The sequence below is a fragment of the Cimex lectularius genome, unplaced genomic scaffold (genome assembly GCF_000648675.2).
Source record: "Cimex lectularius strain Harlan isolate CLEC.00 unplaced genomic scaffold, Clec_2.1 scaffold256, whole genome shotgun sequence".
NCBI classification, from domain to species: domain Eukaryota; kingdom Metazoa; phylum Arthropoda; class Insecta; order Hemiptera; family Cimicidae; genus Cimex; species Cimex lectularius.
In genome coordinates, this window is record NW_019392862.1 from 246,192 (window position 1) to 271,629 (window position 25,438).

At 35.3% G+C, this 25,438-nt stretch overlaps 2 non-coding genes across 2 annotated transcripts; both read left to right on the forward strand.

Moving 5' to 3' along the window:
* The first annotated feature begins 24,324 nt into the window (after positions 1-24,324).
* Trnas-aga lies at positions 24,325-24,406 on the forward strand. The gene has a single exon. It is a non-coding gene; the product is annotated as a tRNA-Ser (tRNA).
* Positions 24,407-24,907: 501 nt separating this feature from the next.
* On the forward strand, positions 24,908-24,989 carry Trnas-aga. The gene has a single exon. It is a non-coding gene; the product is annotated as a tRNA-Ser (tRNA).
* Positions 24,990-25,438: the final 449 nt, after the last annotated feature.

Genomic DNA, 25,438 nt, shown 5'->3' on the forward strand with positions numbered 1-25,438 from the left:
CGAAGAAATCGTCGGCACCCTGCATCGTTAAAACACTGGGCCGAAGCGATTTAACTGAAAGAACAGGCAGATCAACGTCGAACAAAACTTTGGTGTTTTTGTTGTAATCAAGTCAATTACTAAAAATCTTCACTTTTTCATCATAACAACTTTGTTCAAAAGCCGATTATTACAGCATATATTTGCTTGTATTACATACTGTAAATACATACCACAAAAATCAAATGAAAATAACAAAATAACATGAATTTGGCCTCTATGTGACGGATTCTCTGTGAACCCTCTGGTGTGGTCTTGCTAGAAAGATGTGCCGAATTGAAGCGCCTCGGAAAAACGGTGGTTGTTGTCTGGGCCCCTGGACACGTCGGCCTGGAGGGTAAAGAAGCGCAGACGCGGCGGCAAAAGCTGTAAAAAAGATGATAAGGGGTAAATGGCAGCGCCAGTGGGAAGGGTCACCCTAGAGGCTCCTTCGTGTTAAGTGCACGACCTGCAGATGCCCCCCCCCGAGGATCTGAGCTGTAAAGAAGGAATAGTTCTTATCAGATTAAGAATAGGTCATACTCGGTTGACACGTGGACACTTGCTGGTGGGCCAATCCCCACGCAGGTGTCCGTTATGCAGAGAAAGATTGCTCGATGCGTCCCACATAGTCGAAGCGTGTCGTGCCTTGGATCCCTACAGGGCGCGAGTAGGCATGCCGCCAGATTTAAAGAGGTTCTCAGACACAGCAGCGAGCTTCAGGGTCCCCTATTCCGCTTTTCACGGGAATTGGGAATTTTTATTGTATATAGAAGTTAAGTTATGTGTTTTGTATTTCTGTGTCTTGTATGAGTGAATGTATTTATTGGTGTGAATGGGGAGGGGCTGATGGCCAAGTAGCTTCTCCAACGCTTCTCAGGTTGTGTGTATGACTTGGTCCGATGGGGGAAATTTTATAAAATACCCCATCGACCCCAAATTAAATTAGTTTATTGTAGTACAGGTAGATGGAGGAATATCGAGTACTCCATCTACCAAACAGTATTAGTGTGATCAATGTTTGTTGGTGTGAATGTATTTATTGGTGTGAATGGAGAGGGGCTGATGGTGAAGTAACATCTCCATCGCCCCTCATATTGCGTGCGTGACTTGGGTCTACGGCGGAAAACTTTTAAAGTACCCTATCGACCCCAAATTAGAGTAGTCTATTATAGGGAATAGGTAGATGGAGGAATATGGAGTACTCCATCTACCAAACATATGAGTGCGATCAATGTAAATAGGTTTGAATGTATTTATTGAGGGTGCAGCGATATTGTTGCTAGTGCTTCGGGGCTGAAATGACCAAGCTGTCGGATGCCACTGTAAAAAAAAAATCTGCATGATAAATGATGAAAAAGCAAATTTAGTTGACATCTAATAGTTTTCGGCCTATTTTAAGGCCATCATCAGGGCAATACAGTTTAGTGATGTCTACAAATTGTCATATTTAGTTTTTTAATCGGAGATTTAAACTTTTTTTGAAAAACGTTTCAGTGTCGAAGTTGCCAAGGACGCATCGGTCGTTCGTCAAAGAAATTTGAAATCGTCAATTATAAACTTAATTATTTTAGGCCTATTTAAGATTATATTGCCCTGGTGATGACTGAAAATAGGTCGAAAGCTTGGCAGTAACAAGACCATACCGTGATCCAGATTATTCGTATTATAAAAACCAACTTTTTAGGCAGGAAACTGTTGCTGGACTTGGTATGTAAGTTAGGGAAAAAATCGGCCAAAATGTATTTAACTTTTTGCTTCTCAATGTTTCTTTTATCCTCTTAAAAAGGAAAATGCTAATCTAGCAGGAAGAAAATCCTGCGTGAGCTTGCCAAAGACGCTTGACACGAGGCAAATAAGATTTTTCCTTTTAGACTGTTTGCAGGCATATTTACCATTATTTTGCCCTGATGATGGCCTTAAAATAGGTCGAAACCTTAGTAGATATTAATTGAATTTGCTATTTGATTAAGATCATACTAAAAAAAGTGGTCAATGCATCTAACAATTAAAAGCTTTTTATAATAAATCAATTGAATCACGAAGGTTATTTTTAGACCAGTATAATACGGTAGTTTGTTCTTCATTGAAAATAACTACTAGTGTTATTTTCATTTGTTTTTTGTGGTACGTATTTACAGTATGTAATAAAATCAAATATATGCTGTAATTATCGGCTTTTGAACGAAGTTGTTATGATGAAATAGTGAAAATTTTTAGTATTTGACATGTTTACAACAAAAACACCAAAGTTTTGGTCGACGTTGATGTGCCTCCCCTTCAGTGATGGGGGGACGAGAGATTTTTATCCCCATCGCTATCCCCTGCCTGCCCTTCGAATTAAATCGCTTCGGCCCAGTGTTTTAACGATGCAGGGTGCCGAAGATTTTATGATTTCAGGGTTTGAGATGGAGATGCCAGAAGTCGGGTTCACGTTCCCGAGTTGATTGGTTGATTGTTTGTCCTTGGGGTCCATGTCAGGCCCTTGACCTTACGTCCTCGTCGCCCCTCGGCTCTCTTCGGCTGCCACACCTGCCCAACATATTCTCTTTCCGCATTCATAAATTACCATTTTTTCTCTCCTTTCATCTCTTATTTATTATCAGGGCGTTTTTTCTCCTTAAGTTACACTCCCGTTCGTACATAAAAGCCGTAGAATCTCGAGCTTCCTCGTTCATACGTCATCTTATAAACTTTACATCCAAATTTTTGACCGGCATTCTGCTGCAGTCACCATGCTTTCCAACAATTCATCAACGATTATCTGTCAAAAATTATGACCAATTTTTCAAGAAAAAAATATGCGCATGTTTGCGCCTATGTGTTTTTCATTAAATTCTATTTATGTATGTTCAGAACAATACTGATTGCTTTTGCACTTCTTGGTAGGGGACTTCAACTTTATTTCGCATGTGTACTAATAGTCACTGTTGGTAAGTCGTAAGAATTGTTTTCCTGCGCGATAAACTGTGGCGAACAGAGTTGGCGAGAGAGAAAGAAAAAATAAAAGGAGGAAGAGACAGAGAGACAGAAAGATGGAGAAAAAAGGAGGGAGTAGAGATATGGAGGAAGGGGATAGTATAGAACGAAAAATATATAAATAGGTAGATAGACAAAGTCAGAGAGAGAGAGAGCGAAAAAGATTGAGAAATAGTCCTTAATGAGTGAGGGAGAAAGTTGCAAGAGAAGAGAGACAGAGGGAGAGAGAGAGAAATAATAAGGAAAGGAAAAAAGAGAGAGAGAACGAAAAAGATTTAGAAATATTGAGTTGTGGTAAAATATTAAAAGGAAGAATAGTGAGTGTGTGTGTGTGTGTGTGTGTGTGTGTGTGTGTGAGNAGAAGGCAGACAGATAAAGCATAGAGGAAAAGAAGAAAGTGAGGTAGCAGAGAAATGGAAAAATGAAGTAGCATAGAATGAAAAATGTAAAAATAATATATAAAGACAAAGAAGAGCGTGTATGTTATGTGGGAGAGATACATAGGATAAGGTATAAAATCCAATACACAGTTGATGTGAATGTTGAAAAAATGAAGTTTTTTCTCGGAAATAATTTTATCATATATTTCTTGGATAAAATTTAAAAACAATAAAAAAATAGTTCAACTTTTACTACTTGTAATTAAATCAGCCGGTCGTAAGGGCAAAATGGTAATTTTCCGCGACCTGGGAGTGGTACAAGAGGAATTGCCGGCGATAGCATGTACGTCAATAAATAAAATTGATGCATGTGTGAGTGGGAATTATTGCAGGTAATGTAGATTATAAATATTCAATTTATTGATAAAGACGAGTGAGATCACTGTCCACCCACTTGTTCCAGCATTCCCATTATTCACCCTCTCACTCTGTCGGGTAATTGCATTTCTGACCTGAACAGTCATTATCCCAATATAGGTAACCTTGTGGTTATTTTTTAATGCCAGATTTACTCGGGAAAGGCGTATTTTATTTTTTACCTTAATTTTCTCTTCTTTTTTTCACCCTTTAATATACACTGGATAAAGTGGATGAAGTCAATATCTCAGATTTTGCCCAATCTGCACCAATTTAATTTAACAAAGCAATTACGGTGTATTACATTAAATTGTATTAATATAAGGTTGTCCGATGATTTATCGGATATGAAGGAAAAAAAGGGGGGCGTCGGTGGCCGCAGCTTTAGGCGTTGACACGGCGCTCATCACTGTAAGGTAAAGGTCTCGGGTTCGAATCCAGCGGCCCTGCAATCGAACCCGACAAACTTACAAATGGTTTTTTTTTTTCAAAAACACCGACACCCTGAGGGTTTCTGTGAACCCCCTCTGCTGTTGCGAACTCTCGTAAAAAAAAAATAAAAAAAAATAAGGAAAATCAAACTGGAATCTATTTCTTTCAATTCACCTTTACGTAACTTTCAAATGTGGATATTTTTAGATATTATTTGATTTCTTAAATTATTTATTATAAAAATTTACAGAGAGGGATTTTTCACATTGTTATTAATTTATTTATAAGTTGATAAGAAATAAAATCGTTCTTTTTATTCCTATACCATTATTCTCGCAATATTCGACTCATTTCGACACCGTCATTGGATGTCTGTGTGCTGTCTCTCCCTCTAGCCTCGTTCAGAAGACCCGAGTTGGGTAGGGAGTCCAGATTTGGACTTAAATAATGGCTCAAATTGACAGTACTCTGAGCTTTATAGTCAATCGATAGTCTTTACAGTCAATAGACAACAACACTCAACATAAGTTGCATTAATCAGACAGAGTAGTAGTGATGAGACAAGTCAACGTCCTCCACGTCGGTCAAATTTGACAACGGCAAAATATGCAGAAATTGAAAAATTTCTCGCCATTTCGCCTCACCCCAGTTAACACCCTGACTAGTGTTAATAGTTATAGCCAAGACTTGAAATTTACGATGATTTAGTAATGCATTAGCTTTGCCTTCTAATCCTTTTAAAGGATGGTTAGGGAGTTTTTTAGTTTTAGAGCAACTGAGTCTTTCTGACTATAGATGATGAAATTTTAAAATACCTCTTTGATCAGCCAAAGTTAATCAATACTAAGAAAAAAACCCTATTCATCCATATCGCTTGGATTTGACGCAAGCAAACTTTGCAAAAGTTGTTATAAAATATAGAATCATCTGCTTAAATCACTAACGTATCAGCATATATTAAGGTTATATTATCAATCATATATACACATGATTAAAGGTTGACGATGATAAGGAGAGGTCAAGGCCAAAATAAGGTCAAGGGGTCACCGTTTTCAATGAAACTACTTTTAATCATACGAAGTCGAAAAATATTAGACACGTGTGACGGTTTTGTCCTTGGGCCATAGGATCAGTAAAAAAAATTATGTGAAAAATGAGCAAAAATTGCGTTCACACAGCTTCCACTACTCACAGCTCGATCATTTCTACACCTATTTTTTGTTGGCTTTTGGTGCCAGTAGAATGAAACCCTAAGACTCGTGTCTAATATTTTTCGATATACTGATTGCCTTAAAATTTAATTCAACATGATAGAGTGAGGTGTGGTCAGTGGCAGTTTTGTGGACGAAATTATTGGTCATTTTTACGCCTAAATTTTTTTTCTGGCTCCTGAGGCCTATAGGACAAAACCCCCGGACCCAAGTTCAATATTTTTCGATGTACTAATTGCCTTAAAATTTAATTCAACTTGATTGAGTGAGGTGTGACCAGTGGCAGTTTTGTGAACGCAATTTTCGGTCATTTTTACACTTTAATTTTTTTTGACTCCTGGAGCTCATAGGACGAAATTCAGGGCTCATGTCTAAAATTTTGACAATACCAACATCTCTTAAAATTTCTATTGATTGAGTGATGTCAAGCAGTGGCAGCTTTGTGAACGCAATTTTTGGTCATTTTTACGCCTAAATTTTTTTTCTGGCTCCTGAGGCCTATAGGACAAAACCCCCGGACCCAAGTTCAATATTTTTCGATGTACTAATTGCCTTAAAATTTAATTCAACTTGATTGAGTGAGNAAGGCTAATTTCGAATATTTCTGAGGAATAATGCTAGTTAATGTTCAAATACAGTATTTAATCCTCCTTTGTCTGTCGTATATCAACATTGATGTTCTTCTATCCTTCTTTATTCCTTATTTCCAATCCTTTTATTATTTTCCTTCTATATCTTTTAGTTCTTCAAATTGAAAGTTTGATCTAGTCGACTAACAAAAATGGTTACTGAAAAATGAAAGACAAGCGAACGAAAATAATATTTTAAAATAATGTTTTTGTGAACAAGTATACAATACTAATAGATAGGTTTTGTCTTATAGAGATTCGTGCCATGTAGTGGAGATGTGTTAAAATTTTAAATATTTATTTTGAATAATGGTTTATTAGCAGGTCATTTATTACAAAATAAACTACTAGTTTCGAAATATATATATTCTCCTAGCTCGAGGCAATCCCGACGGACATGTAGCCACCACCTTGCGGTAAAAAATTCTAAAAAGCCCCCCGCAAAAGGAAAAAAGGAAATGCGGAGGCAGGACGTCGGGGAAAAAGAGGATCGAGCACGTGTCGGATTGAGATATTGGGGAACGAATTGATACGAAATGAACACGAAAAATAAGAAAGTCAGTGTGCGGGATTCGAACCCACGATCTTCGGCTAAATATGCCGCTACTCTACTGCTTGAGCTTTCGTGACTTCGATCCGCTCGGACACAAACCTACCATCACAACCCAACCTTTTTGAATTTACTCTCCTTTTTGCCATTTTTCAAATGTCGTGTGATCTATTTGATTCTCGGCGACAAATGAAATGGCAATGCAGAGGTTTAATTATGATATACTTCATTTTAACTTCTTAAATTCACTAGTTTTCGTGGTCCGTTTGATCAATTAATATCTTTCAATTAATTAAGGTTTTTAGTTGAGATAAAAAAATGGTGAAAAGGAGGGAAAATTCAAAAGATAGGTTTGAGATGGGAGGTTAGAGCCCGAGGGGATCGAAGTCACGATAGCTCAAGTGGTAGAAAAGCGGTGTATCTAGCCGAAGGTCGTGGGTTCGAATCCCGCTCGTGGCACTGACGTTTTTGCCATTTTTCAAATGCCGTATAATCTATTTAATTCTCGGCGACAAATGAAATGGCCACGGAGAGTTTTCGTGAAGGTATACTTCAGATTAATTATTAAATCCATTAGAGTTCGTGGTCCGATTGACCAATTATCATTTTACAATTAATTAATATTTATGAAAGGTATTGGTCGAGAAAAAAAAGTCAGTGTCAACAGCGGGATTCGAACTCACGATCTTCGGCTAAAAGGAGGAAAAATGGCAAAAAGGAGGGAAAATTGGAGAGTTGAGGTTGAGATGGGATGGTTGGGGATGGTTAGGGATGGTTAATGTCCGAGTGAATCGAAGTCACGATAGCTCAAGTGGTAGAAAAGCGGTGTATCTAGCCGAAGGTCGTGGGTTCGAATCCCGCTCGTGGCACTGTCGTTTTTGCCATTTTTCAAATGCCGTATAATCTATTTAATTCTCGGCGACAAATGAAATGGCCACGGAGAGTTTTCGTGAAGGTATACTTCTGTTTAATTATTAAATCCATTAGAGTTCGTGGTCCGATTGGCCAATTCACATTTTACAATTAATTAATATTTATGAAAGGTATTGGTCGAGAAAAAAAAGTCAGTGTCACGAGCGGGATTCGAACTCACGATCTTCGGCTAAAAGGAGGAAAAATGGCAAAAAGGAGGGAAAATTGGAGAGGTGAGGTCGAGATGGGATGGTTAGGGATGGTTAGGGATGGTTAATGTCCGAGTGAATCGAAGTCACGATAGCTCAAGAGGTAGAGTAGCTGCGTATTTAGCCGAGGGTCGTGGGTTCGAATCCCGCCCGTGACACTGACTTTTTTATCTCGACCAAACCTTTCATAAATGTTAATTAATTGAAAAATGTTAACTGGTCAATCCGACCACGAACTGTAAAGGACCAAAAATAAGGTGAATACAAGATGACAGAAACATTTAATCTTCAACGAAACAATTGAAAAGGGTGTCATCAATCGAGCGTCGAAAAGTAGTACTGTATTTTATAATAAATAAGGTGGTAATAAACCAGTATTCAAAATAAATATTTAATAGAAACCTTAGTTACCTTTAATAAATTCAACGAAACGATTTATTAAAATTTTAGGTTGACGAGATAGAATGTGTTTTGTACTATTGCTATTTGTGCTATTGTATTCTGGCGTAAGTAAATTGACATGTTGTTTCGTTAACCAAAAGCAACATTAGTTTCAGAACGTTTAGGTGCATAATTTTGCCGAATTCAACATAAAGCACATTTATTCATCTCGGAATTACTTTTGTTTCGGTTGAATGACGGATCTCTCCAAGCTCTTATATAAGAGAAGATACGACTTTCATAAGTCTGCGATCAATAATACATGAGGCGAGAAATCACGAAGGACGGGCGCCCAAAATATTCCGAGCCCCTTCGTCCATTAAGTTTAAATGCAGCATTGCTTTTATATAGAAAACGACGAAAAAGATATAAAAAAATTTAGTTTCGTTCTTGCTAGAAAGGAAATTCAGCGGAGAAACGACGTGGGCGATCCGCGTGGGATAAGCAGACGTTTGATTTCCGGACGTCTGTCCTTGGTCGTCCTTGCCACCGAGCGTACAATGGCCGTTTCGCTTCGGCTTTGTTCCTCTTTTTATCTCGTGGCATGTTGGAACATCGCAAACAAACAGGCCGCACTCCCTCACCGGCTCAAATAACATGGAAGCGTGGAATATTTTTTGATAAAACTTGGTTAATTATGAAGAGGGAAAAAGTGATATTGAGTAATTATAAGGTGTACAACAATGGCGTTTGATAATATGTAATGTGCTCTGTCAAGTCTAGGTGGCCAGCTACTGCAAAATGCCACAAAATAAACTGATGGAAAAATTTAACGCACCACTCAATTTATTTAGTTTAAAATTAAATTCACCATCTTCCAGCAAAAGTTGCAGGTAATTAAGGGCTATCGTGGTAAAATAATAATAATAATGCTTAAAATGCCGCAGGATTTTCCGATCAGCCCAGCAGACACCAAAACCACAATGAAAACGTTAAGTTGGAGTGAATGGCAAATCCGCTGGGACAATATGACCGAAAATTTGAAAGTAGTGAAACCGAAAACCCTGGGTCCCGAAAAAAATGGAAAAGAGAGACAGGATTATCCTCACACGATTGAGGATAGGCCACACGCGGCTGACGCATGGCCACTTTTTAATTAGAAAGAGACCCAGGGTATGTCCTCTGTGTGGTGCAGTTGTGACAGTGAAGCACATCCTAGAAGAATGCGAACAGCTGGCACGACACAGAAAGCGGTGCGACCTACCTTCGGATATCTCAAAAATTCTAACGCATAACAGCGACGATAAAGATCGACTTATGACATATTTAAAATCATTACAGCCACATATAACCCCCACATGTGGTTCACCCCCCATTGCATTGTACGAACGTATTTATCAGCGTGAGTGGTTTAGAATGGTGCAGCTGTGACTGAATATTGAGTAACTCACTGGCCCACCGATTTAGGTTAGTGATAATACATTGGTAGTATGATTGTGGGAAGGGTCGACAGCGTCTTGGTTGTAGTAATACTACCGAGATGCTGCTTCCTTTCTTGTATGATCGTATTTATTAGCGTGAGAGGTTGTGTGTGAATGGGCGTGGCTGTCGAGGAATATCGAGTACTTTACAGGCCCGTCAAAAAACCTTAGGATTGGTTTTATGGATGAGAGGAATTTGTACATACCGTTTGAATGTATTTATTCGCTAGAATGGAAGGAGGTCGGCAGGATTGGAACCTTCTTACCGACCTCCACTTTAGCTGTAATATTAGGAAACTAGGTTAATTAGTATAAATGTGTATTATGAATGTGTGTGTATGTAAATGGTCAAATACTTCAATTTACCACATGTGGAGGGATACAAAGAGAAACGCAACAAAAACCGTAAGGTCCGATGAGTTGCCGTTTAGAATGAAGTTATCAGTAAAAAGTGCAGATTTTTCAAAATGTGAGAAAGATATACGCGTGGTGCCGACAATGACCGAAGCAGTTAGCCAGCCGAAAAAAAAAAAATGCTTTGCTTGCTTCCTTTGTTTAATTTTGTACTGATTAATCTCATTTGCACAAAAAGTTGCTTTATGCCATTCCAATCTGCTGCATGTAAAACTCTTATTCAGTTAATGTTTTTCCCTCGTTGATTTCATTTGATATTAATCTTATTTTTAAAACTTTTTCAATGGCTTCAATCAGGCATTTGAGTGAGTATGTCAGTATCAGGGTCATAATATTATTAGAGGAAGGATACAGCCAGCGGAAAATCACCAGTAAATGTGTAAATCACTCTACTGTAAGAAGGGTTTTTCGGAGCTTTAAAGATACAGGGCTTCACACTAGAAGATCAGGACAGAGTCTGCCAAGATGAACAGACGATAGATTCATCCGTTATCATGCTTCACGAAGCCGGGGGAAAATTATGGGAAATGCGGTAAGGAATCTGATAAGACACGTCCGAAATGTTTCGGATTCCTCCAGGACTGTAAGAAGAATCAACGAACTTTAGGGCCCGACACCCGGTTTGTGGACTTCTTACCATAGCTCAGAAAATGCCCAGGTTTCAATTTGCACAGGAACATGTGGATTGGACATTGGAAGATTGGGGACGAGTTCTATTCACAGACAGGTGAGAGTTGCAGTCGCTCAGGAGAAAAGTAAGCACCATGCTGTACGCCCGCAGCGAAAGCGAGGAAGACCTCTAACTTCACAGAGTGCTTACAAGACATAATCAACTGCCATATAGCCCCACATCTGTAAGAGGTTCTTCCTAATGCTGGATAATGCCTGGCCCCATAAGAGTATGTATTGTGTGGCCCAGGCCAGCTCGAAGTCCAGACATGAACCCAAACACATTTCGGACCGACTTAAGCGACAAGTACGACGGCGAAACCCAGGTCCTCCTCACCCTTGAAGAGCTGGAAACGGCTATTATAGATGAATGGGAAAGAATTCCTCAGAATTTTATCAGAAATACCCTGTATTAAAGGAGACAAAAACTTTTTTTTAGACATTTTCATTTGTTTTTAAATTTTCTGTTTTTTTGTTCTTTACTCCATTTTTATTTAGAATTATAAATTAAACGTTTTTTTAAATTCACTAATTTCGTGGTCCTTGACCAATTAATATATTTTAATTAAGGTTTTTAGTTGAGATAAAAAAGTCAATGGCACGAGCGGGATTCGATTGAAAAATGGCAAAAAGGAGGGAAAATTCAAAAGGTGCGGTTGAGATGGGAAGTTGGTGTCCGAGTGGGTCGAGGTCACGATAGCTCAAGTGGTAGAGCAGCGGCGTATCAAGCCGAAGATCGTGGGTTCGAATCCCGCCATTGACTTTTTTATCTCAACTAAAAACCTTAATTAATTGTTTTTTTTAAATGTCTTATTTTTACAACCAACTCTATTTTTGGAATATAACAAAGCCTAAATACATTAAAATTTAAGGGTGGTGGTTTTGTCCATCCGTGAGTTTTGACACGGCTGTATGTAGGCAGAAAGGAAGAAAACAATTTTTAAGTTAGACAAGGTGACCCCTTGTCTTCAAATATATTTAACAATGTTCTTGAAAATCCGTTCAAGTTGGATTTGGAGAATTAGGAAAAGACCCTAGAAATACCAGTAGAAGAAGACAATTTCAATACCTAAGGTTTACAGATGACATATTGCTGGAGCTTTAATGAAAATTTTACAGAGAAAGAAGGACTATGAATAAATAGCACAAAGTAATAACCAGATAAATTTAATTATTAACAATGAGCTTATTGAAACGGATAAATCCTGAATCATTTATTTGACGTTTACTTGATATTTCTTTCATTATTCTTCAATAGAAGTTTCAAAATCTTACTGGCAAAACCAATTTTTTTCCAATTACATTTTAAGTTTACTTTGGTGATAACTGACCTTTGAAAAATTAAGTACGTCTTTTTATAGCTCACTAGTAGGGGTAATGTTTCTGTAAGCGTTATGTATGTCAGTATTTACAGAGTCAAGAAAATCTAACTTAAACTTTAGATAGAACTTATACGGTCGTGGGTTCGAATCCCGCGCGTGGCATAGCTTTTTTATTTCAACCAAGACCTTACGTAAAAAAATTAATTAATTGAAAGAAGTAATTTGGTCAATCGGACCACTAAATATAATAGATTTAATAAGTAAAACGAAGTATATCTTAACTAACAGCACTTCATATATCGCCGATAATCGAACCCTGATTACACGACATTTGAAAAATGGCAAAAAGGAGGGAAAATTCGAAAGGTTGTACGTTGAGATGGGGAGTTGGTGTCCGAGTGGATCGAACTCACGATAGCTCAAGTGGTTATAGCAGCGGTGTATTGAGCCGAAAGACGTGGGTTCGAATCCCGCTCGTGACACTAGCTTTTTCATTTCAGGCAAGACCTTACGTAAAAAGATTAATTAATTGAAAGAAGTAATTTGGTCAATCAGACTACTAAATATAATGGATTTAGATAGAATGTAAACCCTTACATAAAATTTAATCTTCTAAATAATTTTATATTTAATATGATTAAGGCTTAAATAAAAAATAAAAAATCGCGTAGGGTTTACCATGATCTTTCCATTGGTATAATCAAATAGGCTGAACTTGAGGTACAGGGGAAGTTTAGCATAAAGTTGTGAAAGATTGAAGTAACTTGAAAAGTGAAATATCTCCAATACAATTGAAAATCCGGCTTTGGAGAATACTTTTTTCGCCCAATTTGACTAAGATAAGGAGTATTGACGTTTGGTAACGGTTCACGCTATAGATAATCAAACAATAATTATTCAAACATGAAAATCAATCAATCAATTAAGGTTTTTAGTTGAGATAAAGGAAGTTAGTGTTCGAGTGGATCGAAGTCATGATAGCTCAAGTGGTTAGAGCAGCGGTGTATTTAGCCGAGTATCGTGGGTACGAATCCCACTCGTGACACTGGCTTTTTTATCTCAACTAAAAACCTTAATTAATTGAATGATATTAATTGGTCAAGCGGAACACGAAAACTAGTGAATTTAATGAAAATCAATTTTACAAATAAGTAATAAGTAATTTTTTCTTATTAAAAGCAATTAGCAATTTTAACATTTGTACACTGTTTTGTAGCAGTCATACATTTCATGATCGGTTGTAAGTTTAGTTCATTATGTGCTGAAGACGATGTACATATCAAGGTCGACAAGTGAACCATGAGATGAGATTAATGTTTTAGTTATCGAATTAATCCCTCGCAAGCTGCTTAATCGTGTAATAAATACATATATCATAAAATATGAAGCTTATAAGAGAAAGATTATCATAGCAAACAAATACAATTTTGATGGAAATTGGTTAAATGACTTGACTCTTTATTTATAAGTTCATCATTACTGATCATATATGGTCAGCTTCATATCTCTACATCAATAAAATGATTAAATCAATTAAAATAATTGTACATGGAATGTAGTAAAAAAAATCGTTTTTATTACTATTGTGTTTTTATCTTATAGTTAGGAGAAAATTATTATATAAAAAAATATTTGCTCCTGAATTGCCTGCCATTGGAAAAGAAGTTTTTTAGAATAAGACGTAAACTGTAGTAAATTATCAATATGAACATCTATCTACTTTAACTACAAATGTAATAAAAAAAATAGAGTTTAATGTAGTACTTTTTTTTAAGAATCCCTTTCAATTTTTTAGATTTTCAGTGATCAAATGAAGCTTTTTGAACCTCTGAGAGAGAAAAAATTGCATGTTGATATAAGCTTTATCGGCAATGTTTAGTCTACCTTTGCAAATCTCTCAAGGCAACGTTTTCGTAAAGCTATCAAGGCCCAAGAGCAGTTCGGCGAGAAATTAAACCGAGATGAAATTGAAATGGTCACCATTAATTTCGGTGCTTGAAAACTCGAAAATCCTAAAAACTCGGTACAAATTAATTAATTTGTAATTCTTGGAAAAAGTCAAACTTTGGTCAAGCATAAAGAAGAAATCTGCATACTGTTTTGGGAAATGAAATTTTTCGAAAGATGACAAACAAAACCAAAGATTGGGTGTATTTTATTAAATAAATAAATTTATATGGCGTAATTAATATAATTGAAACCATAACACCACCGCCTCCATTGCTTCTCCTGATTGAAAATATCGTGGAGTATATCTCTCTCTTTTTCTTCTCCAAAACCTCCCTCACCATTAAAAGACCTCAAACAAAACCTTGACTCAACAGAAAACATGATTTTAGTCCAATCTCACTCAGACCAATTGATGTGATTTCTTAGGAAACTTAACCGAGCTGTCCATTGTCACAATCTAGTCACCAGTGGCATGCTTTCTCGCACGTAATCCAGCTTTCAATTCGTAATCTAACATCAACATTTCTAATTTGTTGCAGTCATTGCCCGGTCTCAACAATTGTAGAATCTCGATAATAGAGTACATTCGAAACAATAAAATAATCATCTTTCTAAAATTTGACAGGATGGCGGTCTGATCTTCTTGAATAACCTCCAGGATCTTGGTAGCGATGGAAGACCCTTCGGACACTTGTATGGGTATGCTAAGTACCCTGGCCACATCGAATTTACATCTTCCAACAATGCTTGGAGCCAAATCTGTATCACTTAAAACAATCACTCAAACAAATTTGAAACTTAAAAATGATACAACTTAAAAAATCAAACGACCGGAACGTTAAAAAGAAACTTTACAGAAAAACTAACAATAGAATAGACTACAAAATCAAATTGTATATACAAGTGAGAAATTTTCGCTGTGTTTTATTTACTTCTAATCTTTTAAAACGGCCAAATTTTGTTGTAAAATAATAAATGGAGGATTGTCTATGAAATAATTAAAACTTTTAAAGGTGGACACTTTTTCGCATCTGTGTATTATAGCTTGCGATGCGGAATTCACACAAGGACGTCGATAATAAATCATGAGATATCGTGACCGTTAATACCAATTGACTGAACTCGATTCACGTGACTTCGAAACTTTGAAAATAAAGGCTTACCCTTGTAAGTCCATAAAACTTAAATATTATCTATCTTTCTGTATACACAGCAAAAATGGAAACGTCTATTCAAAGCGGTTTTTTTATAAGCAAGCTCAGTAGGAAACGCATAGCAGGATAAAGTATTCTTTTGTTTTTCTTATATGGAAGGTGGAGGAAACGATCTTTGTGCAGAATTTTCAGCTATTTGTAATCCTGTTTATCTGGCATCTGAACCAAAGCAGTTCCCGTCCTCGAGGAAATTATGGCAAATTTCCCGTAAATAAGATTTCACCACCCTCCAACATCTGGCTTAAAATGTGGTTGAATGTTAATTCTATGGGATAAGTCAGTCGATTCTTTCTTGCCTTCTATTCTGTTGTGTATAATCTCAACAATTCTACTGTTATTTGACCCTTACAAGCTTTGTAACTTTGAAATATGCCATCTATCTGCACGAGTTATCTTGCCACATTACCAAGGAAATTGAAGGCTGTTTTACGAACATCCTTCAATGGATAAGTGGAAGACTTATAAAGGTGCAAATATTGCTCCGTTATGTTCTTTCTCCCGCAGAAACACAGGGTCGGTCAACGACATCCCTGACCTTTGTTCTCACATGTATTCTCCGCACTAAAACCGTCCGAAATTCTAAAAGGTCGAGTCTTTTCGCATTGGTATTTAAATATTTCCACCTGTTTTTATCAACAATGACCGTTAACTTGGCCACATTGATTCAGCTTACTTAAGCTTATTTGATAACAAAATGATCAGACCACTTTTAAATTATTTTTATTGAACATCTATATACGCGAAAACTTTTCACGTTCAACCAATTTTCAACTTTTTTTCAATTATTAACTTAAAATTTAAACCTACAAACTAAAACATTAGCAGTAGGAAACTAATTGTTTTAGGTCACATAAATCTCTTAAGAAACTTTGGTTTTTCTTTGATTTTATCTGTTTTTAACAAGGTAGTTTGATTTCACCGTAAATAAAATATGTCGAAGCCGCACTTTACCGCCTTTCAATTAACCTTTACAATGTTGATCGTTTTATTATTTAATCATTGGTGAACAATTTTAGAACAATTTAATCGTCCTTGACTTGTCTTCTGAAAAAGAACCAGACAAAATAATAGTATTTTCTTTTATATAATTATTCGTTAATTTCTAACGGTTATTTTGGGTTGTGCTAGTTGTTAATAAGATTGTTTCGAAAAATCGAGAATGTATCTGAGACTTATGCCACTCTCCAATTGACTATAAAAAAATAATAGAAGTCCAATAATTTTTTAATGGTAAAAATTTTAAAAAATTTAATCAACGCTGAATGGTTTTTCTGACCAGAAATCAGACGAAAAAATGAGCTAATATTTGTACAAAAGTGTGGTGATTAGTGACCGTTTTTCGATGATTAGTCAGAAATCGTGAGATGCGGTCTGGTGTGACGTAGGTTTCAGAAAAACATTTTCTTTATCTTGCCAACGTTTCGATCTTTATTGAGATCATCTTCAGGGCCTGGGATTTCCTGCCATATCGTACATGTTTTTGTTCAATTTAAACAATGTTTGTAAATCCTGGGGCCTGAAGATGATCTCAATAAAGATCGAAACAATTAATTAGGGTTTTTAGTTGAGCTAAAAAAGTCAATGGCACGAGTGGGATTTGAACCCACGATCTTCGGCTAGATACGCCTCTGCTCTACCACTTGAGCTATCGAGCCTCGATCCACTCGGACACTAACTTCCCATCTCAACCCCACCTTTTGAATTTTTTCTCCTTTTTCAAATGTCGTGTAATCGGATTGGATTCTCGACGACAAATGAAATGGCCACGGAGAGCTTTAGTGAAGTATACTTCATTTTAAATCATTAAATTCACTAATTTCGTGGTCCGCTTGACCAATTAATACATTACAATTAATTAAGGTTTTTTAGTGGAGATAAAATTTTGAAAAATGGCTAAAAAGAAGGGAAAATTCAAAAGGTGGGGTTGAGATGGGAAGTTAGTGTCCGAGTGGATAGAGGTCACGATAGCTCAAGTGGTAGAGCAGCGGCGTATATAGCCGAAGATCGTGGGTTCGAATCCCGCTCGTGCCATTGACTTTTTTCTCTCAACTAAAATACTTTAATTAATTGTAATGTATTAATTGGTCAAGCGGACCACGAAATTAGTGAATTTAAAGATCGAAACGTTGGCAAGATAAAGAAAATGTTTTTGTGAAACCTACATCACACCAGACCGCATCTCACGATTTCTGAATAATCGTTTGTAGAAAGTTTTAATTTTTGAGCATTTGTGAACTCCGTAGGCAACCAATTGGTCTTTTACGGTTTACTCTTTATTACCATTATTTGTAAATTGCTCCTCTTTTTAATTAAACATAAATAGTTGGTTTTATTATTTTTATAACAGCGCAAACATGTAAAACTTTTTATTAACCTTGATAAGCATTGTTTTAGGCTTTCCCACGAATAAAATGGGCCAAAATATTCTCGTATCTCTTGATATTTTTGGTTGGATAATTTCCAAGGAAACTATGTTTTTTTTGGGCTTAATTTTCCAACAATAGGCCCATAAAATTGACACTTTCACTACTTAAAAATTGCAATTCACCCTCACAAATGAAACGAATTTTGTTATTATTTTATCCCACAGAAAATATTTTTCAAAGGTTCAAACAGTTTTCTTACATGCAATTAAAAACAACGTTATCTGAGATTTACTAGTTTTTCTGGTCCGCTTGACCAATTGAAAAAATGGCAAAAAGGAGGGAAAATTCGAAAGGTGGGGTTGAGATGGGAAGTTAGTGTCCGAGTGGATCGAAATCACATAGCTTAAGTGGTAGAGTAGCGGCGTATCTAGCCGAAGGTCGTGGGTTCGAATCCCGCTCGTGACATTGACTTTTTTATCTCAACTAAACACTTTAATTAATTGAAAGTTATCTGAGATTTTATGTTCAATGTTTTAAACAAAAATTGTCGTTTTGGAGAATAGAATCATTGTAACAAATTGAAATCATTTTCTTAAACTAACATTGTTTATGTTTGACATAACATTGTTGATGTATATACGGATCGTACAATATCCGTCTTTCTGTAGTTGAACAATTCTAAACAAAAAATTATTTATTTTCAGGATAAATGAGGATATGTGTAAGATAGTGCTTTTTTTATGTCTGTTTTTCGTACATAACTTCAGAAAAACCGAAAACAGTCAAAGATTCTAGGTGGTTCCGATTGTCTCACAAGACATGAATTTCTAAATAAAAATTGTATAAAGTATCATATCATCATATTATATTATGATTATTTGTATCGACTAAGATTAAAAAAATATTGAACAACTCTTCCAATTGACCGATAAAAAGAAGAGAATTCTTATGTTTCTGGTATGGCTGCAGGGTTTTTAAGAATTTAATCGTCCCTGACTTGTTTTCTCACGATTCTTTGAAATAAATTGGACCAGATATATTTTTTGTTGTGGATTTTATTTGAACAACTTCCTGAGTGTTGTAGAAAAAAGGTTGGTTTACTTTCACAAGGGAATTGCGGAAAAACGACCGGAAATTGAATTTCGCCACCAAAAGAAAGGAAGATATAAAAAGCATAGTTCGAAATTTGGATTCTAAAGAATTTACAATCAGCTCGTGGTAAATCTTGGAAAATGTAAAACGGTTCCGCTGTATTTGGTCTGGCTGATGTAAAAAATCCATCAGTAAATGACAGCCCATTTTCTCACGAGTGTTCACGGGAAATAAATTGGCTCAAAACTCCAGAGGGTTGTCATTTGTATTTCGTCCCTTGGGTACATCATCCGTTTATAGTTTTTTTCAAATATATTTTTTCATCTCGTATTCTGTTATACGCCCTAGTAGAAAAATCACGGAAGGAAGGTGTAAAAACAGCCGGATTTGTTTTCAACCGATGGCGTTTTGCGAAGCGAAACGAAACTCCCCCCACAAACGACCTGATGTATAATGATATGGGAAACCTTGCCAAGGTGAATCCCCACTCTCCTGGGCAAACAATCGTCTGCGAAACTTGTTTTTGCGTTTCTAACAGATTTCTATGGTAGAGGTGTTCGTACATTAAAATGTTCCGATGTTCAATAAGTGCTTCATGTGAAATAACTGTAGGAACCAAACATTTCTGACAGGGGTCATTATATCGGGACATTATTCATCTGCTCATTTATTCCAAATGAAACTCGTTACTGCATTCAAACTGTTAGACACGGCTCTAAAATTTAAAGACTTTCCATAAAGAAAACAAAATGAAGGTACAATATACATCTATGTAAATGGATAATAGCTATCCAAAGTTATTAATAAACAGGTTTATGAACATCAGAACGGATGAAAACTACAAGGGGAAAGATTTTGTCAACCTATAATATATCGCATACCCACAAGAAAAGTGGCATTAATTAAGATGCTCTCTGTACACCCTGAAGCGGCCCATAGACGGTCAATATTATTGTACAATATAGATTGCACAATAATTTTACTGTTGCCCCTTAACGTTCAATAATATTGTTCAAAATTTTGTTCGTGCAATGAACTTGAATAGTTTGAAGGCGATATTGAATTTTGTGCGATATTTTCCACTTGTTGATCCTTCACAAACTGCTGATATTGCGCAATAAAGACGGTGCAATATTTTCCAGGTTGTACAATATATTTTCAACTCTTCGTCAATCATGCAATGTATTGTCAACTTTCAATATCGTCTACACACGATCAATTAAATTGCACAACCCAAAATATTGTGCAATAATATTGATCGTCTATGGGCCGCTTGAAGGAGACGAAATATATCATCGAAAGCACGGCATTGGTACAAAAGCATTATTTGTTTTTCTGACCACAACCCTTATTCACGAGACTTTTACATAGCACAGTCTGGTCGGTCGCATTAGAAAATATATAAAAAAATATATTTTTTTACCTAAATTTTCCTAAACAGCTTTTTCCAAAACATTTACACTATACATTTCTAAATTTACAACAATCCGTATACAAATATTGTGCAATATTATTTCGCCCGAGGGCAAAAATTAATATAAGGAATTAACCGCTCAGTATAATTAATACGTCAGCTTTGTCCCTATTTAAGTTTAATCCTAAAGTAATCCGGATAACAAGATAATCCTGGGTTCAAATTCTGCCTGGTCTGCACTAGTCAATAATAATTTGCTATGCCGCGCAGGTGTGGGGTGGCGAGGGAAGTTTTGCTGGAGAAAAGCTTTTAAGACACCTTCATAAAGAATTATTTCTCCTCCTTTTAAGAAAACCATTTAAAACCTCTAACAATTTAATTATTAATGTACCAAAATGTAATTGAATTAATTTTTAATTTTATAATTTAATAATAATCGCCGAAAATTTTTGTTAGCAATTTTTAGCAAGCATTTATGGTAAGCACCACTAATATTAAACTAATTTCATTAACCATCGCTGGGATAAAGTTTATTTCAATCACAAAATTTAAAAAAAAATCCGAAATCAAGCTCTCTGACTAGCAGGTACAAATTAACGAGTACAGAACGAATCGGGGTGTGTGCCTATTACGTAAATTGTCATTAATACCTGTTTCCTTGAGTTGGAGTTTAATTTAAAAATAATGTTCTAACCTACTACTAGCGGACGTGCACAGAATGCAGATTATGTAACTTGTAACAATTGCATTTATTGAAGACAAACTACTTTTTTGTACATGAAATGTGCTGAAATTCAGTCGAAGCGAATCGAGAGGTTTTAATTCGTTTAAATTATCTTTTACAAAGGAACAGTCTATATCATTGTAAAACGTTCACTTGTTTACTAGTAAAATTACAAAAATTACTATCTATCGTATGAGTAATAATTTAATTAAAGATTTTGCTACTTTATTTGTCGTGTTTTTTATTTAATATTTTTAATATCAATTGATGAATTATATATTATTATATAATACGTAAATCACCAACAATTCAGGCTATTTATTTATTTATTTATTTTTTTTTTTTGTTGGAACTTGGCACTGCTTCACTCTCTTATACATCTTTCCTCCCAATGCTACTCAGTACTGTAATTGTGCGTGTGTAAGCTTGGTAATGAGATAAATAGAAAGAGGTAAGAAGATAAAGAAAAAAAATTAAAGAAATAATATGAGGGAATAGAGGAGAGAAAGAAAAAAGAAAGATAGAGACAAATAGATTAAATAGATAGGTAGGGAGAAAGAGAGAGAGAGATATTGATGGATAGACAGACAGAAAAATAGACTTGGAGAGAGAAGGGAAAATGAGTGAAAGAAGGAGAGTATAAGAGAGATTACAAGGGAGGAGAGGTAGAAAAATAATAGAAAGAGATAGAGTACGGTGACAAAGAATTATCAAAGGAATACGTAATGAAGGTGTAATGGATTGAGTGGTAGAGAAGGAATGTGAGTGAGAGGTAAAGTGTAGGTAAAAAGGGGAAAGGAGTAAGAAAGAAGAGAATTAAGAGAAAAAGTAGAATATTGAGAGAGAAAGAGAGAGTAAAAGGTTAAGAGAATTAAGAGAAAAAAGTAGAATATTGAGAGAGAGAGAGAGAGAGAGAGAGAGGGGGATAGAGAGTAAAATGTTAAGAGAATTAAGAGAAAAAAGTAGAATATTGAGAGAGAGAGTAAAAGGTTTATGAGAATTAAGAGAAAAAAGTAGAATATGAGAGAGGGAGAGAGTGAGAAAGAGAGAAAGAGAGAGATAGATAGATAGATAGATAGATAGAGAGAGAGAGAGAGAGAGAGAGAGAGAGAGAGAGTATAAAAGGCTAAGGGAAAAAGGTAGAATATTGAGAGAGGGAGAGAGAGTAAAAGGTTAAGAACAAAAAAAAAGAATAATGAGAGGGAAAAAGTAAAAGTTTAAGAGCAAAAAATACAATATTAAAAGAGAAAGAAAGAAAAGGAGAGTGAGTGAGAAAGAGGGAGAGAGAGAGAGAGAGAGAGAGAGAGAGAGAGAGAGTAAAAGGTTAAGAGAAAAAAGGTAGAATATTGAGAGAGGGAGAGAGAGAAGGAGAGTGAGGGTGAGAGAGAGTAAAAGGTTAAGAACAAAAAAAAGAATAATGAGAGGGAAAGAGTAAAAGTATAAGAGAAAAAAATAGAATATTGAGAGAGAGAGAGAAAGAGAAGGAGAGTGCGTGAGAAAGAGGGAGAAGGAGAGGGAGAGAGAGAGAGCGTGAGAGAGAGAGAGGATGAACAGAGAGCATTGAGCATTTGTGAGAGATGAAAGAACAGCGAAATAAAGAGAGTGGCAAGAGGAAGGTGAGAGAATACGAGAAAAACTGAGGGATAACAAAAGTGGATAACGAGAGATTAATAATGATAAATATAAATATAAGAAAGTATATGTAGGCTCTCATTTAAACGCGTCTGAGATGTCGAATCCGGATAATTTGTCCAATTTTTTTTTTAATAAACCTTAAAATACTTAGTCTAACCTATTGCTACTTAGTTTTCATTTTTCAAAGAATAAATTGCAAACGTGAACAAAAAACATTTGAATTTATTTTTTCCTATACCTTGGTGAAAAATATCAAAAATCGAACGAAACATGCAAGAATAACTGAAAAAAAATTGAGTCCAAAATGTTTTTAACCACGATAAGATTATTTAAAGAAACCAGGGAAGTGACATAAGCAGTGACGTTTGCAATTTTTGATTGGGATAATTTCGTCGAGTCATTAATTAATAAAAATAAGCAAGATGTAATCATTACAATGACACATTTACTCAATATTAAGTAAGAATCCGTGCTAATTGTTAAAATTAGACTAAGCGAAACGCGTAATTTTTCCGCTTTATTTGTTATTATTACTTAATCATTCAGAAATCGTGAGATGAGGTCTGGTGTGATGTAGGTTTCAGAAAAACATTTTCTTTATCGTGCCAACGTTTTGATCTTTATTGAGATCATCTTCAGGGCCTGAGATTTACAAACATTGTTTACTTTAACAAATACATGTAGGTTGTGAAAAAAAGTGAATTTTTACAATGCAAAATATATTTTTTTATATTCAATCAAAGTATTTCTACTCACTCAAAGTGTTGTCTTCTGTGCAATTGTGCTATTCTTGCGTGTTGTGTTGAGAGTGCCAGTGAGATATTGCTGTTTTTTGTTTATTCTATGCTGGATTTTGAAGGGGTGGGGAAGGAAGTCGGTATAGCAAAGACATTTTTGTATAAGGCGTCGACGAAGGGAAAAACTTTGATTGAATATAAAAAATATATTTTCCATTGTATAAATTCACTTTTTTTCCACATCCTACATGTATTTGTTAAATGTAAACAATGTTTGTAAATCCCAGGCCCTGAAGATGATCTCAATAAAGATCGAAACCTTGGCACGACAAAGAAAATGTTTTTCTGAGACCTACATCACTCCAGACTGCATCTGGCGATTTCTGAATAATCATCGAAAAACGGTCACTAATCACCACACCTTTCTACAAATATTTGTTCATTTTGTCGTCTGATTTCTGGTCAGAAAACCATTCAAGGTTGATTAATTTTTTTTAAATTTTCACCATTAAATCAATATTGGAGTTCAGTTACTCTTTTATAGTCAATTGGAGCGTGGCATAAGTCACCACACATAACTAAATAATTTTTATTAAAATTCATGAATTTTTGATCTCGTTTAAATTGGTTTACATTAAAATGAGTTTGTTGTAATTCATATAATGATAAAAATATAAATAAAATATAAAATAAAATATAAATATAATATAAAATATAAAAATACATATAGTTTGAAATAAACAACGAAATAGGAGTGTATTGTGTGTTAAATATAAATAAAATGTAAAAATAAAATATAAATATAACAAAATATAAAAATACATTTAGTTTGAAATAAAAAAACAAAATAGGAGTGTATTGTGTGTTGAGTGGTTTTGAGTGTATGTTCGGATGGGTGTTGAAGTTCAAAAATTAAGTTCCATAAACAAATTTTTATATGTTTATTCTCAAATAACAATGTTTATGTATATATTAATATCTTTAGGTCTTTATAATTTGCTGATTTAAATAATATTATGGGCGTAAAATCACAACATTGTTTAAAGCGTCAGTATCTCAGTTGAGACAGGAAGAACGCACGATTTGAGAAATCAAGAAATTTATACTTAAAAGTGTAAATTTTCACAAAATATTATATTTGGGACTGCTGTTTGCATGAGTTGACGGTGCCATTTCAAAGGAGCACGGGCAGTCGTGGCCGAGTGGTTAAGGCGTCTGACTAGAAATCAGATTCCCTCTGGGAGCGTAGGTTCGAGTCCTACCGACTGCGATAGTGAAATTTTTTTACCCGTACTATTTTTATTAAATCCTGAAAACTATATTGGTCGTATGTTCCAGTGTTTTGGTTAATTTTTTCACATTTGGTTTACATTAAAATAAGTGTTCTGTAATTAAGATAATGATAAAAATATAAAAATACACATTTGAAATTGTGTGTTGAATGGTTTTGAGAGTATGTTCATTTGGATGGATGTTGAAATTAAAAAACTAAGTTTCATAAACAAATATTTTTTATGTCTTATGTTATTCTCAAATGACAACGTTTATGTTTATATTGATATCTTTAGGTCTTTATAATTTGCTGATTTAAATAATTTTATGGGCGTAAAATTACAACATTGTTTAAAGCCTCAGTATCTCACATGAGTCAGGAAGAACACCCGATTTGAGAAATCAACAAATTTACACTTATAAGTGTAAATTTTTACAAAATATTATATTTGGGACTGCTGTTTGCATGAGTTGACGGTGTCATCGGAAAGGAGCGCGGGCAGTCGTGGCCGAGTGGTTAAGGCGTCTGACTAGAAATCAGATTCCCTCTGGGAGCGTAGGTTCGAGTCCTACCGACTGCGGTAGAAAACTTTTTTTAAATTAATAATTTATTAATTATAATTAATGCGTCAATGTAGACTAAAATTTTGTTAATTTTTTTTCATTTTTACTCTCTCTTTTGTCCGTATTTAATTGACACGTGTGGCTTCCAGTTTGACAATGCGAAAACGTTTTTGATATGGAAAATGTTCGTCCGTTTCATCCCCCTTCACCCGTGCATTGTCCAAAACGTCTCCGGTTGTCATGGAGAATCTCCGGTTCCACAACGTTCACAATATAACTAACTGGACAGATAACGACGACAGGAATTATACAAAATTGTAAACGGCTGAAATTTACTTTTTCTACGGATTCTTTCACGAAGTGTGCTTTATTTTTCCGCATTTTTATTTTTATTGTGTATATTAGTATTTTTGAATATCCAATGAATTCAGTCCTCCCAATCAAAAGTCCTCAGAATCATAGTTAA